Here is a 13407-nt window from a genome sequence, read left to right on the forward strand (position 1 = left end):
TGTGTAACCCTTTGCTAAAAATAAGATTTTTCAAGTATGCTAGTCAGACTAAAAATGGCTCACAGTACAAGGGAAGGATGAATCAGCTAAAGCATGTTGAGATTAATTATATATGGCTATATAAAACACTGAGCAAAAACTAAGGTCACAAAGAGTCTCTAACTTCAGACTCATCCCTAACGAAGTCAATTTACACAAGAGGTATTAATATTTATTTCTCATGTCACACCTGACAAGGCTTTTTGTTTCAGTCCCAAGCCAATTTTGAACTTTACATAACCCTTTTTTTCCATCATACAAAGAGGAAGTGTTGTAATTCCTACCAGCGTACTAACACACATTCACAGTTGGGTCTGCATGTGAAAACACTGGACACTAGCTTTCCCCTTCATCCTTGCCCAGTACTTTGAGCAACAAAGAGTTTTTGTTCAGAGCAATGAGAGTTTCAGCAATATGTCCTGTTGCCAGGATCTGTATCAATTCCCACTGGCTCTGAAGAAAAGGAGGAAACACAGAGATTACAATTTTGGAAAGATTTTGGGACAAGATTCTATGAAAAACATAGATCCACTTCTAACTATCAAGCAAACAAGCCAGAAGACAGGCATATTTTGCCTCTGATGCACATGTGATTTCAGAGGAATTTTACCAATAAACTTAGCTATAGATGAAGGGGGAAAAAATGAAACACAAAGCACATGAAAAGATTCAGAAGTCATTTCAGATATATGCTGCAGACTTGACAGCAGTGAAACACTGGGGAGTCATATTTAGCAGAAATATCCAAGGCCCTATTTCTCAAGAGTTTTTCCATTGTCCAGAAAACATACCACATGTATTGAGCATTTGCGTCCAAACACTTGAGAACAACCAGACCAGGCACACATCTCATTTCCTTAGCTTACCAGTTGACTTTTTTTAATCATAATTTATCTTTTGTAACTACAAGAGTAAGCAGAAAATGGTTTGTACGTGACAACACCGTTCTCCATAGGACAGTACCATGAACTATCCTGTTCCCTCTCTTCAGGGAGGCTTTCGATAAACAATGCCCTCCACTCCCAACCATCAAGTGAAGATCCTGGTGACAGAGTTAATGCAATGAAAGCTGCTTTTACTACTTAGCTAAGACTCCTTATTTAAACAAGATGGATAAACTGAAGTTTTCAATTCCAGGTAAGCATTTAGGCACTACCAGACTTGCATCTACCATCCAACAGATGAAGAAAGAAGGTCTAGTATGTGACACATGGATCTTTCCCACAGTGTGAGCATGAAGTAGAAATCTTGGAGGCCCAGCTATTAATAGGTTTGGAGTGCCTCTTCGTTCTGGAAGCCTGCTGAGTTCTGGTATGATAAAAATCCCTGCAGATTTTTTTGCCACTAATATGCAAGCAGTGGAGTAGTTTTGCATACCTTGACTTAGCAATACTTACACAAGGAATGCATTAGACTAAGGAGGATTAAAGAGAACTAGAGCAAACAAAGAAATGTAGCTGGATGGCACTGAGCTCTGGCTGTTCTCTCTTCAGCCAGAAGTAGCTCAGTACAAGTCCAAATAGCTGTGAGTCCATCCTTTCTTTCTGTAGTGTGTATGGGAGTAAAGAATGAAAAAACCCTCACTCTAACAGTTCAGATGTCCAACACAATTTCAAAACATCCCCCTCCTCCCATCCCTCCAAGATACAACTGAACATGGAGTTTATAAAGTACACTGCTGTTCTACTTGTTCTCACTAGAAAACTACATTCATTAACATAGGTAATCAGAGACTGAAGGGTTTAAGTATTGTTATCTGGCCTTATAGACTCCATTTGGCTACTCATATTTTAATAGTTCTAGCACTAGAGCTGCTTTTTTTTTAAGCAGCAATCAGGCTGAATTTTCAGACTTTCCCCCCACATTTGACAACTTATACTGGTGTTTTACCTCCAAAAACTCCATATAAAACTTACTTTTTACTAAAGACTGGGACAGGGACTTCTTGAAAGCCTCAGATAAGACTAAGAAAGGTGCTGAAGTCCTAATCATTTTTAGAGGTCCACAATGTCTCAGTGCTTCTGGTAATTTCCTGTTCATGTCTTTCAATTTGTATTGGAACAAACAAAATATTTGTTAAGCCTTTTTTTATTTCCATTAATATATGTGTACTGTCAATCATACTTTGTTACACAGGTCTTAAATGAAGATGAAAAACTTCCTAAAAGAAAAGATAAAAGTGTTCATCCATTGAATCTGCCATTCTTTTCATGAAGATTTTGGCAAAAAAAAAGTTTGCTACATAACATTATGACCAGTGAACACTCCTAATATTAGCATTTATTTCATATCTCCCATATATTAAGATACATATACATGGACGATGGAGTTACTGTGATTGTAAATAAAGTTCCAAAATAGACATTCAAGGAATAGAAACTTTCACCTCACATGGATTACTGCCAAAATAAGTAAGCCACGATAGTTACTTTGAAAATTTCAGTGAAGTACCTGCAATTCATACAAAGTAGCATCAACCACCTTCATTCCCCTACTTATTGTAACACTGTTCTAAATTTTGTATATTTAGTGACACATATATGGGAGGAAAAAGAAGCTGTTTAGATATAAGTATCATAAATACATTTTCTAAAGTCAGATATTTGAGAAGTAGAAGATAGGAAAAAATGATGTGCAAAAGATGAAAAGTGCTGAAATAAATCAAAATGCATTCATGTGTGAAAACGAAGCAAATCTGTATAATAATTACTAGTTCAAAGAGTATTTGAAGCCCTCTCAGATCTTAAAAACTTCTCAGAATATCACCCTAGCATCTTGGACTGCACCTTCTCTCATGGGCTTCTTGATAATGTGTGACAGAAGACAATTACAAGGTTCTCACACATCCAATTATGTATGTCACTCCAAAAGCAAAAGCAAATCCCCTTCAGAAAAGGAAGATCAGTGCTTGAACTAGAATCGTGTTCTTAAGCAGGCATCAGACTTCAAGGTAATAACAAATCCACTGTCTATATCAACAGCCATTCTGATACCGAAATTGCAGGAAACATTATTGTTTCTGTATTAAAGCAAAGGAGGACAAAACACAGAGCTTTGTGAAACAGATTTAATAATTTTTTTCATCATCTTCCTCTTAGACTTCACCAGCTTACACTATCAATTTTACCGTATTTATACTTTAAGTAAGAATATGTAAGTATTATATATTATAAAATTTACAAGTATGCATTAACATAAATATTACAAATGTGCTCTAATACACTATTTTTTATTTTACCCTAATCTGCTGTACCATAGCTTGCATGGGTACCTCAAGAGGACAGATTTCCCTGCTTAACCCTTCAGCTCCAGGCAAGTGGAGAGAATAGTTTTCCCTTTGAGACAGAAAAAATCAGCCACAATAAGAACTGGCCAGAATACTTAAGTCTACCAGGAATCTTCACTGTGCCGTGTTTCCTCCTACGCTTATATAACTGTGTTATAAAGATTTTGTTTCCAGAGATGTTTTCTTGAGTCAGATGTCGAGTATAGCAGTGTGTTCTCTTTGCTAAGAAAGTCATAACTGTCCAATTTCTAGAATTATTTTCAAATAGCCCATCTAAAATTAGAAGTGTAGAGGCAGGCTGGGGTTATAAAGAACATTTTTTATCTTTCCCATTCTTTCTCTGTAATACACAATCATCAAAGTCCTGAAGTTTCATGGACTAGCACTCTTTAAATTGATACAGGTCCTGAGGATGGTTTTGTGACAGTGTTTGGGAAAAGGACACGGGGAACATTCTTGTGAACTATGCTGGACATAAAGCATATGAGATTGTCAATACCAGGTGGCGACTGGATATTGTCAGCCATGCTGCCCCTTCCAGTCCTGTATTTCAACAGGCTGTTTACTTCTGCTGTTCCTAAAGTGATTATATAAAGGATTCTAGCCAACAGTTACTTTTAAATGTACCTTGGTTGGATTACCATTCGCAGTTGTAATATGATTGCAGGAAAGAACTTCTGTCTAAACACATCTGAAAACTGCCCCAGTTTCTAGGAAAACCTAGTAACCAAATATTCAGAATGTTTTTTTTTTATAGCACAGTATGTGCTAGAAATATAATTCACAGTTTAGAAATATATAGAAATTAGATTTTAGGAGTATATTAGTAGAGCTAATCCAGAAAAGTCAGCCATACAGTCATGACGGCTCAGTTTAGGCTGAGTAGAACCCCAACTGCTCAGTCAAAAGCCTTTCATCAAAGTCACTCTTCATTTCTGCAGGAAAAGGAGAAACAAAAATCTGAAACTTGGTAATAAAGCAAACATGTCAGAGGGAAAAATACTTATTTTCAATACTTTTTCTTACTGTCTGACACATGCGGAGGGCCTACAAGAAAAGAAAGAATGGGAAAACCCATTGATTCTCTACTATCCCCAACAAAAATCTGGTAAAAAAACCACTATTACCAAGAGCACACGTTATATTCTAGTTCTCTTTGCAATAGGAACAATACTTCCCACCTCAAAAAGCATTACACACATAACTTGGTAAGAATACATCTATCCACCCAAGAGCAACTAGATATGATGTCAGTCTGCAGCCTGATCAGATGTAGACCACCTCCAGGTCCGTAAGTTACACAACTCAAAGCTAGCTGGTATCAGATATCTGTCTGCCTTACATCCACATGGGCATCTTCTAAGTATCTGTATTTTTGGGTCCCTTGCAAAACAGGGAGAATAAAGCAAACACTCTTTAACTAGGAACCAGCTCCACATTTAGCTATGATTGAATCTCTTCTGTTCAATTTTACTCAGGTTTAAATCAACCAGACCCTTGATTTCTTTAAAAGGTCAACAGCAAGTTTTCCCCATGCAAGAAAATGGCACCTTCAGAAAGCATTTACAAAGAGGATTCTGGTTGTCTGGTACTCATCTTTTTTTTCTCCTTTTAACTAACCTATTTTCCAATAATTTTATCCAGACTGGAATTCCCTAACTAAATACTAGTTGAGTTGGAGGTCAGAGATAAGAAGAGCAAAGCCAAGAAATGTCGAACCTACTAGCCTAAAAATCTAACTTGCTGTTTAGTTTACAAGTTATGTTCTATTGTTTTTGCTTTCTTCTGAAATACTTTAGTTTCTTCAAACAGCCTTCCATGATTGCAGAGATACCCTGTGCCATGTATCACTAAATAAAAGACCAAATAAATAGGAAGAAAATAAATATTTAAGAACATGACATAGATAGCATATTTGCACAAAAGAAGAAAATTGTTGACTTCGTAAACAAGAGAAGTGCCCCAAGAACGCTGACTTTCACTGCCAACAGTGAAAACAGTATCACTCCTTTTCTATGCAAAGCTTCCAGACTTCAAGCCACAGACCGGGTCATTGTTCCATTTAAGTGCTGGGAAGCATTTTGCTTTTAAAAGTTGGCTGTGTTCCTATTACTTCAACATTACTTTCCTTTCAGAGTCTTCAGACTACTGTGTTTAAAAGTCCATTGCAAAATAATCAGCTAGCAATATTTTAAACATCAGAAATGAATATTCCCTTTCCTCTCTCTGACCAACTGTTTTATGTTTCCTGCCACTAATTTATTATAGAAGAGAATGCCATTTTTCTTAATAACTGGTATGAATCTAGAAGAAATGTTCATATTTTTGCTTCAGTAGACTTCAGACACACTGATGATCTAATTACATCCAACCAAGCAGCTACTATAACAGATCTATCAACCTGACAATCTGAAGTTAAATCTTGACTAGAAAATCTGCTTGAAGACTGTATTATGAAGAGGAATGGAGAAAATTTGACCTTGAAACCCTTTCATATGTGGTTGGTAAGTAGCTTTACACTGTAAGGTGTTAACAGGCTTCCTAAAGAAAAGTCTGCATGTTTCAATGTGAGAATGCAAGAACTGTTTTATTGAAGTAACACAGGGTAATATAGTTAGAGGAAAAAAATTTCCAAGATCTCACAGTAATGAGGAACCTGTGACACAAATCCTAATCTGGCATATGACAGCTGCAGAACGAATTAAAAAGATTTTTACCAGACTAATTATCTGTTAATGGCCAGGCTCAGCAGGACATAACAAATTCCCAAGGTTTAGTTTCCAAGTCATGTGATTCGATCTTTAGCATGGCAGATGGCAGACAATGACTGCATACTACTCTTTTATTCCAAGAGCTACACACACCGTTTCTGTAGCCCAGCACTGAAATTACTGTAATCATACACCAACAAAGATACGACGTTACCACTGATGACACCACTATTTTCTCAGTGATTGTTTCCCACACTGTGTGGCATGTCATTTTTATTAAGTGCTGTCATCTCTTGGTGTGCACAGACAAAAATTGAAAACCCAGTAGGATTTATCCTCTCTATACATTCACAAAGACTCCAGCAAGTTGGGTATCACTTTTAACAAGACACACATGCTTGCTTTTAGCTAAAATATTAGCAATTTTTTTTTTCAGTTACTATGCTTTAATTTAAATGTGCTGACTTCACATCAGGGTCTGATTTTGTGTTCATTTTTAGAAAGACTGTTATTTTAACATCCCACTTCACCAACCTGTTAGTTTGATGGCAGTGCGTATTTCTAATTACGTATCTAAAGCTTACCTCACTGAAAAAGATTCAATTCACACCCAGTGGACCCCAGCCATTCCCTTCCCAGTAAGGTTACACCACGTTCCCAAAGCTACAATTACGTACACCTGCAGGGGGGAAAGAGATACACCGTCTCTATTTTATCCGTACTATATTTTGGGTTATGGATCTCCAGAAAGTAAGAGTAATACACAGGGGTGTTTTTTCCCACCCCCAAAAATTCTGAAGACCTTTGCTCCAGAGAGCCAAGTTTTTCAGTCCTAGAATGTGGCTATTTCACATGGCATGACCTTTTTGCAACAAAGCTGAAAAGTTTCCTCAGCCTTATTGTTCACTTCCAGTTTAAAACACTGTTCTGAGATGACTCACTAGATGTTCAAGGTTCTGTTTCTTTTTTAATACTTTTTCTGTAGCATCTTAAGCATCATAACTTTATTACTTTTAAACAAAATCCTTACCATTTTGCATTTTCTTTTTGCCTCAAAACAGTAATTGGACTGCTAACATGGTCCTCCAACAACAGTGATAAAAATCGTAAATACTTCCTAGGGTAAATCCTAAACCCACACATTATCTGCCTGTAGCCTTTGCACCGCTACAAGTAATAAAAATGCTTTAGAAGGTGTTCCATGACAAGATTTGTTGCTGGAAAAAGATCTCTGTATTTTCATACTTAGGGTATTTTTCAGATCTATGCATCTATGACAGGGCACAGTTAATTTCAGGTTAGCTTCAGATAACAATTCCTTCCATAAATAACTACAGATGGGAATATTTCTATGTCCATGGACAGAGGCCAAAATTATCTCCTCTGCTTAGGTACACTATTTCCTCCTTTCTTCTAGTAATAAATAACCGTGGCTTCCAGTTCTGATCATACCAACTGAAAGTCTGAACAAAAATATCATGTAGCAGTGTTCATGGATGAATTCATTTCCTGTCATACTGACTTCCTCAAGATTAGGGCCACTTTAATTCTTTTGTTTTCCTTAGAATTGCAAGACTTATCCCTCACTGATTAGACAGACATCTCTCCACAGCTGTTCTCTGAAACAATTCTAGCCTCTACTGCAAGCCCAGCTTCCCCTAAATCGCTTTTCATTGATGTTTGCTAGCACTGGGATAAAACAATCCAACTGCAAAACCTTCTGTATGAATTCTCTGTGGGATACCGGTGTTTATACATGCACATGTTTATGTTAATTTACATTCATATTTTTGTTATTTTATCTCTAGCTCAACAGCTCCTCCAAAGTTGAAGATAGCCTTTAGTTACTGAAAACACTCAAGAACAGTTTTCAGAAACCTCAGAGACTGTTAGACCCCAATTATGTGCTCCAACAAAAATCACCTGTTCAGTAATCTTAATTTTACAGTGACTACTTGACTGGAACTGATTAAGTAGAAGCCTATTATTTATTTTCCTATACACAGGGAAAACACAGAAGTCATTGCCTTTTTCTTTGCTGCTAGCTTTTTTTATCCATCCCCGTGAAAACTTGTTGGTCATCTTTCTCTAATCTAAGCAATCCCATTTCCTTCAATCTTTCTTCATGTAACATGTTTTCTTAGTTCTTTTAACTCTTCCCTGTATTTTCCATAACAAAGCTGTCTCTTGCTGCTATCATTGCATTGAGTGAGCCAGAGCAGAATGGCCACCTGACACATACATCAGAAACAAGATGATCCACTGTAATTTCTTTAGGGAATTTGGCTTTCCTCTCCTATGCACAACATTGACATCATTAATTCATCTTCAGCTGTGATCCTTTACCACTTCAACCAGAACTACTTGCCATTTCCTATCTGCATTGCTAATAACCACTGAGTCTAAGATTACTCAACCTGCTTGATCCTAAGCTATTTCTGCAGTTTGTCAAGATTATTCTAATTTTCAGTTGCCCAGCTTTCCTGTAGCTCATGTTTGGTGTGTTCTTTGTATTTAAGCTTATCCTCCATTCCATCTTCCAGGTCATTTACAGTGACTAGTATAGACACATTCATTGACCCCTACTCAATATAAAATTCCAGTTTGGCAGTGAATCATCAATAATCATTCAGAACAGTATGCCAACTGTGCATCCAGTAAATAGTGCATTTTTTTCCTACACCATGCTTCCCTAGCTGTCTAATGTGAAAAGAAAGTGTCAAAAAGCTTACTTCAGATATAAGGAAGTAGCCACTACTGGTTTCTTCCTCTTGTCTCTCTCCCCAAGCAAGTCATTTTCGTAACTATTGTTAAAATATTGTTAAAAGAGCAACAACAACAAAAAAACCCAAAACACACACACACACCAAAACCCCACATCATACGGTCTGTTGAAGCATTTTGTGTCCTGAGCTCAACCCAGAACAGCAGGCTCCCTGAACAGACAGATGCTATGTCAGAGCCCTTCTAGCCTATAACACACATAAAAGGAACTGCACCAAATAATGTGGAACTTCTCAGCTCCAGGTAATAGAGATATTCCACTGCTACGTATTTGTGAAAGGGGAAGATGATCCAGCCAACCATCAGCAAGTGATTCACAATATTGCTTCCTCAATTTTTTTTTCCCTTTAAGAGTCAGAGTGAATCTTATTTAGCTCAACCTTAGGATGTTCAACTCATTCAATGAATGTCAGTTGTAGGACCATTAGACTCTTCCAGGACTGCTCTATACTCTTTTTCAGGGCTTCCCTATATCTTGCAAAGTAATCTTTAGCTCTTTCCCACTGTCTTTGTCTCACATCCATCCAGTGAATAAGAAACGTGGCTCTTAACAACATCTAGTATGAGCTTTTCTTCTCCTCCTCTGTACTGCAAGTGTGTATCTTTTCTGATTTAATTACCCAGGCCACTTAGTTCCTATTCCCTTGGAAAGTGTCTCTCTTGGAAGTTCTATTCTCTCCTTTTTAAAGACAATCTAAATACTACTTCTGGTTGCATCTCCATCGGTATGTTTTACTGTTTCCCACACAATATTAGTTCAGGGACTCATGTGAGCTAAAAAAGCCCCAAACAAACAAAAAAACCCCACCCCCCAAAAACCCAAACCAACAATATATATGCCTCTTGCATGATATTCCACTCTTATGTCACAGCACTATCCACTGCTGCATCGAGGCATCTCAGAGGTAATGTTCCTGTTCCCATTCTCTCATATGGCATTCTCATACTCTGCCGATAGATATATTATTGGTCTTATATGTACGTATATTGCTCTTATAAAGCAATATACAGACTGTAATGACTTCCTGTGCCACGGCCCCAAACCCCACCCCACCCCCCCCCCAGTAGACATAGCTCTCATTTCTGTATTTTGTCACACAAGAAGGTTAACATGATTTTTGCTGAGGACATCAACCACAATTATGGCAAGTCCTTCTGTCCAACACACCTGATCTTTTAGTAGTTACATTGTCAATCATATCTGTAGTGTCAAATCACCAAGTAGCCTGCTGCAGGTTATTTGGCAAATTTTAAGCCTTGAAGCTAGGTGAGGAAAGACTCCTGCCCCACAAATGTCATACTTCTGTGGGGTTTGCAATGCAGAGAATCATTCCCTTGGCAGCTGCCACTGACATTCCTCATAACATATATAAGCCTTTTTAAGAGTTGTGAGAAATGCAAGGGCTTAAGGAATTTTCCCCCTTGTACTTGCAGGTCAATGCAACATTTCAGCTTAAAGTGCTGTTTTAATTTTCAACAGAACTAGAACTGCAAAAATGTTGGAGCTTTCTATGTTCTTGCAAAATTGCCTGTAGCAGAAATTAAAATCTACACTACTTGCAATACATTTGTGAAAGTATGTATACTAGGTTAGAGCCTGAGACATAATCTGTCAGTGGAAAATAAAAAGTTACAGACAGGAGACCATAGTAAGTCTGATGAATACTTCCAAATGTAATATCTGTTTTCTTCAGTTACCCATTTACTTCTAATCAGCACCTTATGAAACACTTTGTTAACAGAAAATTAGGGAGCTTCTGGTTTCACAGATAGCCACCAAACACACCTGTGGCCCATCAAAAAAATATCTTTAAAAATAAGGGTTATCTGAGGGATGTTCTCACTGTTTTGGGAATGGAGTATAAAAAGGTGTCTCTCATCCACCTTTTCAATCCTGTTAGGGATATTAATTCATGAAACTGCAACACAATGCAAGCTTAAAAAGTTGCTGTCTTCCAGGAATTAAGATGTAATTTATTTTGTGTGTTAAATAATACATGCTTCAGAGTTCTGCATGGCTTTTTGTGAGTTTCTCGCAGAAAATTCCCCTCTACACTCCATCCCACCAAATTATATTCCTTTAGGCAATTAGTCCAGGTAATTTACCATTAAGTTGCTGCCCTACACTTTGCAATGAGTGAAGCTTGAAGTTTGTTTAGCAAGAAAGAAACTGTCCATTCTCTTCTGAGATAATGAAGGGTTAACTTCCCAACTGGAGAAGTTTCAGTCTGACTGTCCCTGCTTCACAGTGGGATAGTGACAGATTCCAGGGAAAATGCAGCCAAGTAAGGGAAACACTTTGGTCAAACGAATCTATTAGGCAAACCTCAATGTCAGAAGCACCAAGACTGGTATAACAGAAGCCTGCACTGCAAAGTTGAAGCTAGTTACTTTTACAGGAATATTTTTCCTCACATAGAAACCATCACAAGTGTCTTGGGAGGTAAAAAAGTTGGTTGCTCAACAGCTTGAAAGTGAAAAGCACCCTTGCACCAATGTAGTCAAAAAAAATTTCTGTACTTGAGGCTACAAAGCACTAAAATGCTAAGATACAGCACCCATATTGAAACTGAAGATAAAAGGAAACCAGTAAAATGTTATAAAATCTTACAATTAAAAGCTAGATAATTGTCTGTCTTCATACACAGTAACCAAGGAAAATATCTGACATGGATGTTATTCTCTGTTACTATTATCATCAAGGTGTTGCTACAGTCAAGATTAATGAAATCATAAGAGTAAATTACTATTTTAAGGACATTTTTCTGTTATACTGCTCAAAATTAAGAAGATTTCTTCATATCTCACTGGTTTCATAATCATATCTTACACATGTTAAATAGTTCTATTGGAAAACAGAATGACCCCATAAGTTAACAGCACAACACATTCCCTAATAAAAGGACCCAAATTTTATACATGCATGTTTTAAACACCTGAATTTCAGCATCAATTCTGTATTAAACAGAAAATGCAATGTAAACCCATTCTCTCACAAAAAAACTTGCAAAAGTTATGTATTTCCTCAGAGATAAAAATATGAAGGAGCAGGGAAAAGAAAAAAACAAACCCCTGAGAGACACAAAAGCTACATTTATAGGAACATAGACATTTACAAAATGCCGCCTTTTTTTTTTTTTAATGGTTGCCTTTCAAGCTGTGCCAACACTACAACGAACATAAAAGATCTGCTTTCCTAGCAGATTTAGAAGAATAAGCAATTACTACATTAGAGAAAATAGGCTCAGAAATTTCCACCAATTGGTAATTGGCAGGAAAGCAACTCTTTTATTTGCCAAACCCCACAGAGCCCTTGGGCACCAACCTCTATATATACACCAGCGATGAACAAAAAAAGAAAAAAAAAATCCCTACTGCCTCACACTGGGGTCAGCCCCTCATTTTGGAGAAAAAGAAACAAACAAATAAAAAAATCCAGACCGAAGTCTCTATCCCCCTAGATAAGCTGGAGAGGGCTTTTACTATCAGGGTGTTCAAAGCCACAGGTTTTCTGTCTGGGGCACTATATCCCATGATCACTCAATTCACATTTACACTATGGTTGTGCAAGCAAAGGCTCCTTCCCAAAGTCAATGGAAAAGCAAAAAGCCCTTCTTCCAGATGGGAGATCTCCACATTTATGCACTAACTGGGGATTTCTTAATCCTGCTTGAGAACACCTACATTGGCAGTCCAAGTTTGATTATTGCCTTTACCACAGAAGGGCAGAAGAAGATACTGAAGCAATTAGAAATCTTATACTTATTTTGAAACATTACCAGTAATTGGTCATTCTCACTGAGGACTAAAGACAGCCATCATCCACCATGGGTGACAGTAACACGCAAGAAATACATGTGAGATGTAATGTTAATTAATTTTATTGAACTCTGATGTACTACTGCATCTTCCACACCAGTGCAGACCAGTGAGTTTCTACTATATCCATAATGCAATAGAAGAGGTGAATCTGAACTGAGAATCCTGGTTTTTGCTGTTTCCTTTCCTGACCCTTTCCATCTACTTGCCCGAGAAGATTAAAATAATCTTATCTGAGACAATAACAGATGACTTCATGGGCAGAAAAGACTAATTACTGTATAATAAAAATTGTTATAAATATATTCAAAGCTATTTTATTATGAGTTAAATTAAACATGACTAAATCACATTTTAGATGTTCCTAGAAAAAGAAGTTGTGTTAACAAATTTCATTAAAAAAATCAAACCTATTAGAAGAACTAAAGAGCACATTACAGTGCCACCAAATATTGAAAATCAAGAGTCTCAGTGATGCGCTTGCCTCACTATATTTAATACCAAATAACAGAAAGTTCAAGTAATTATAAGAAGAGTATCCACAGCATACAGAATATAACCAGAGAGACAGACCTCATATCAAGACAATCTAAGTTCACCTGTTCTGCAATGGATTTGCTAGCATCTTTCAACATAAAAGGGTGCTTTTCAAGAAGTCTGCAGGATCACAACCATTATAAAAAGCTTGACAATAAAAATTCCCACATGTTTGAACACAACCGAAACTTTTACAAGTAGTTCACGCAAATATATAGGTAGGGAGGCAGG

At 37.1% G+C, this 13407-nt stretch overlaps 1 protein-coding gene across 6 annotated transcripts in view; it reads right to left on the reverse strand.

The window, feature by feature from the left end:
- DCLK2 (doublecortin like kinase 2) overlaps nt 1–13407 on the reverse strand; it is a 96405-nt gene that overhangs the window by 68420 nt on the left and 14578 nt on the right. The window lies entirely within an intron of this gene.

Source organism: Falco rusticolus, chromosome 1 (assembly GCF_015220075.1).
Source record: "Falco rusticolus isolate bFalRus1 chromosome 1, bFalRus1.pri, whole genome shotgun sequence".
In the NCBI taxonomy this organism is placed as follows: Eukaryota; Metazoa; Chordata; class Aves; order Falconiformes; family Falconidae; genus Falco; species Falco rusticolus.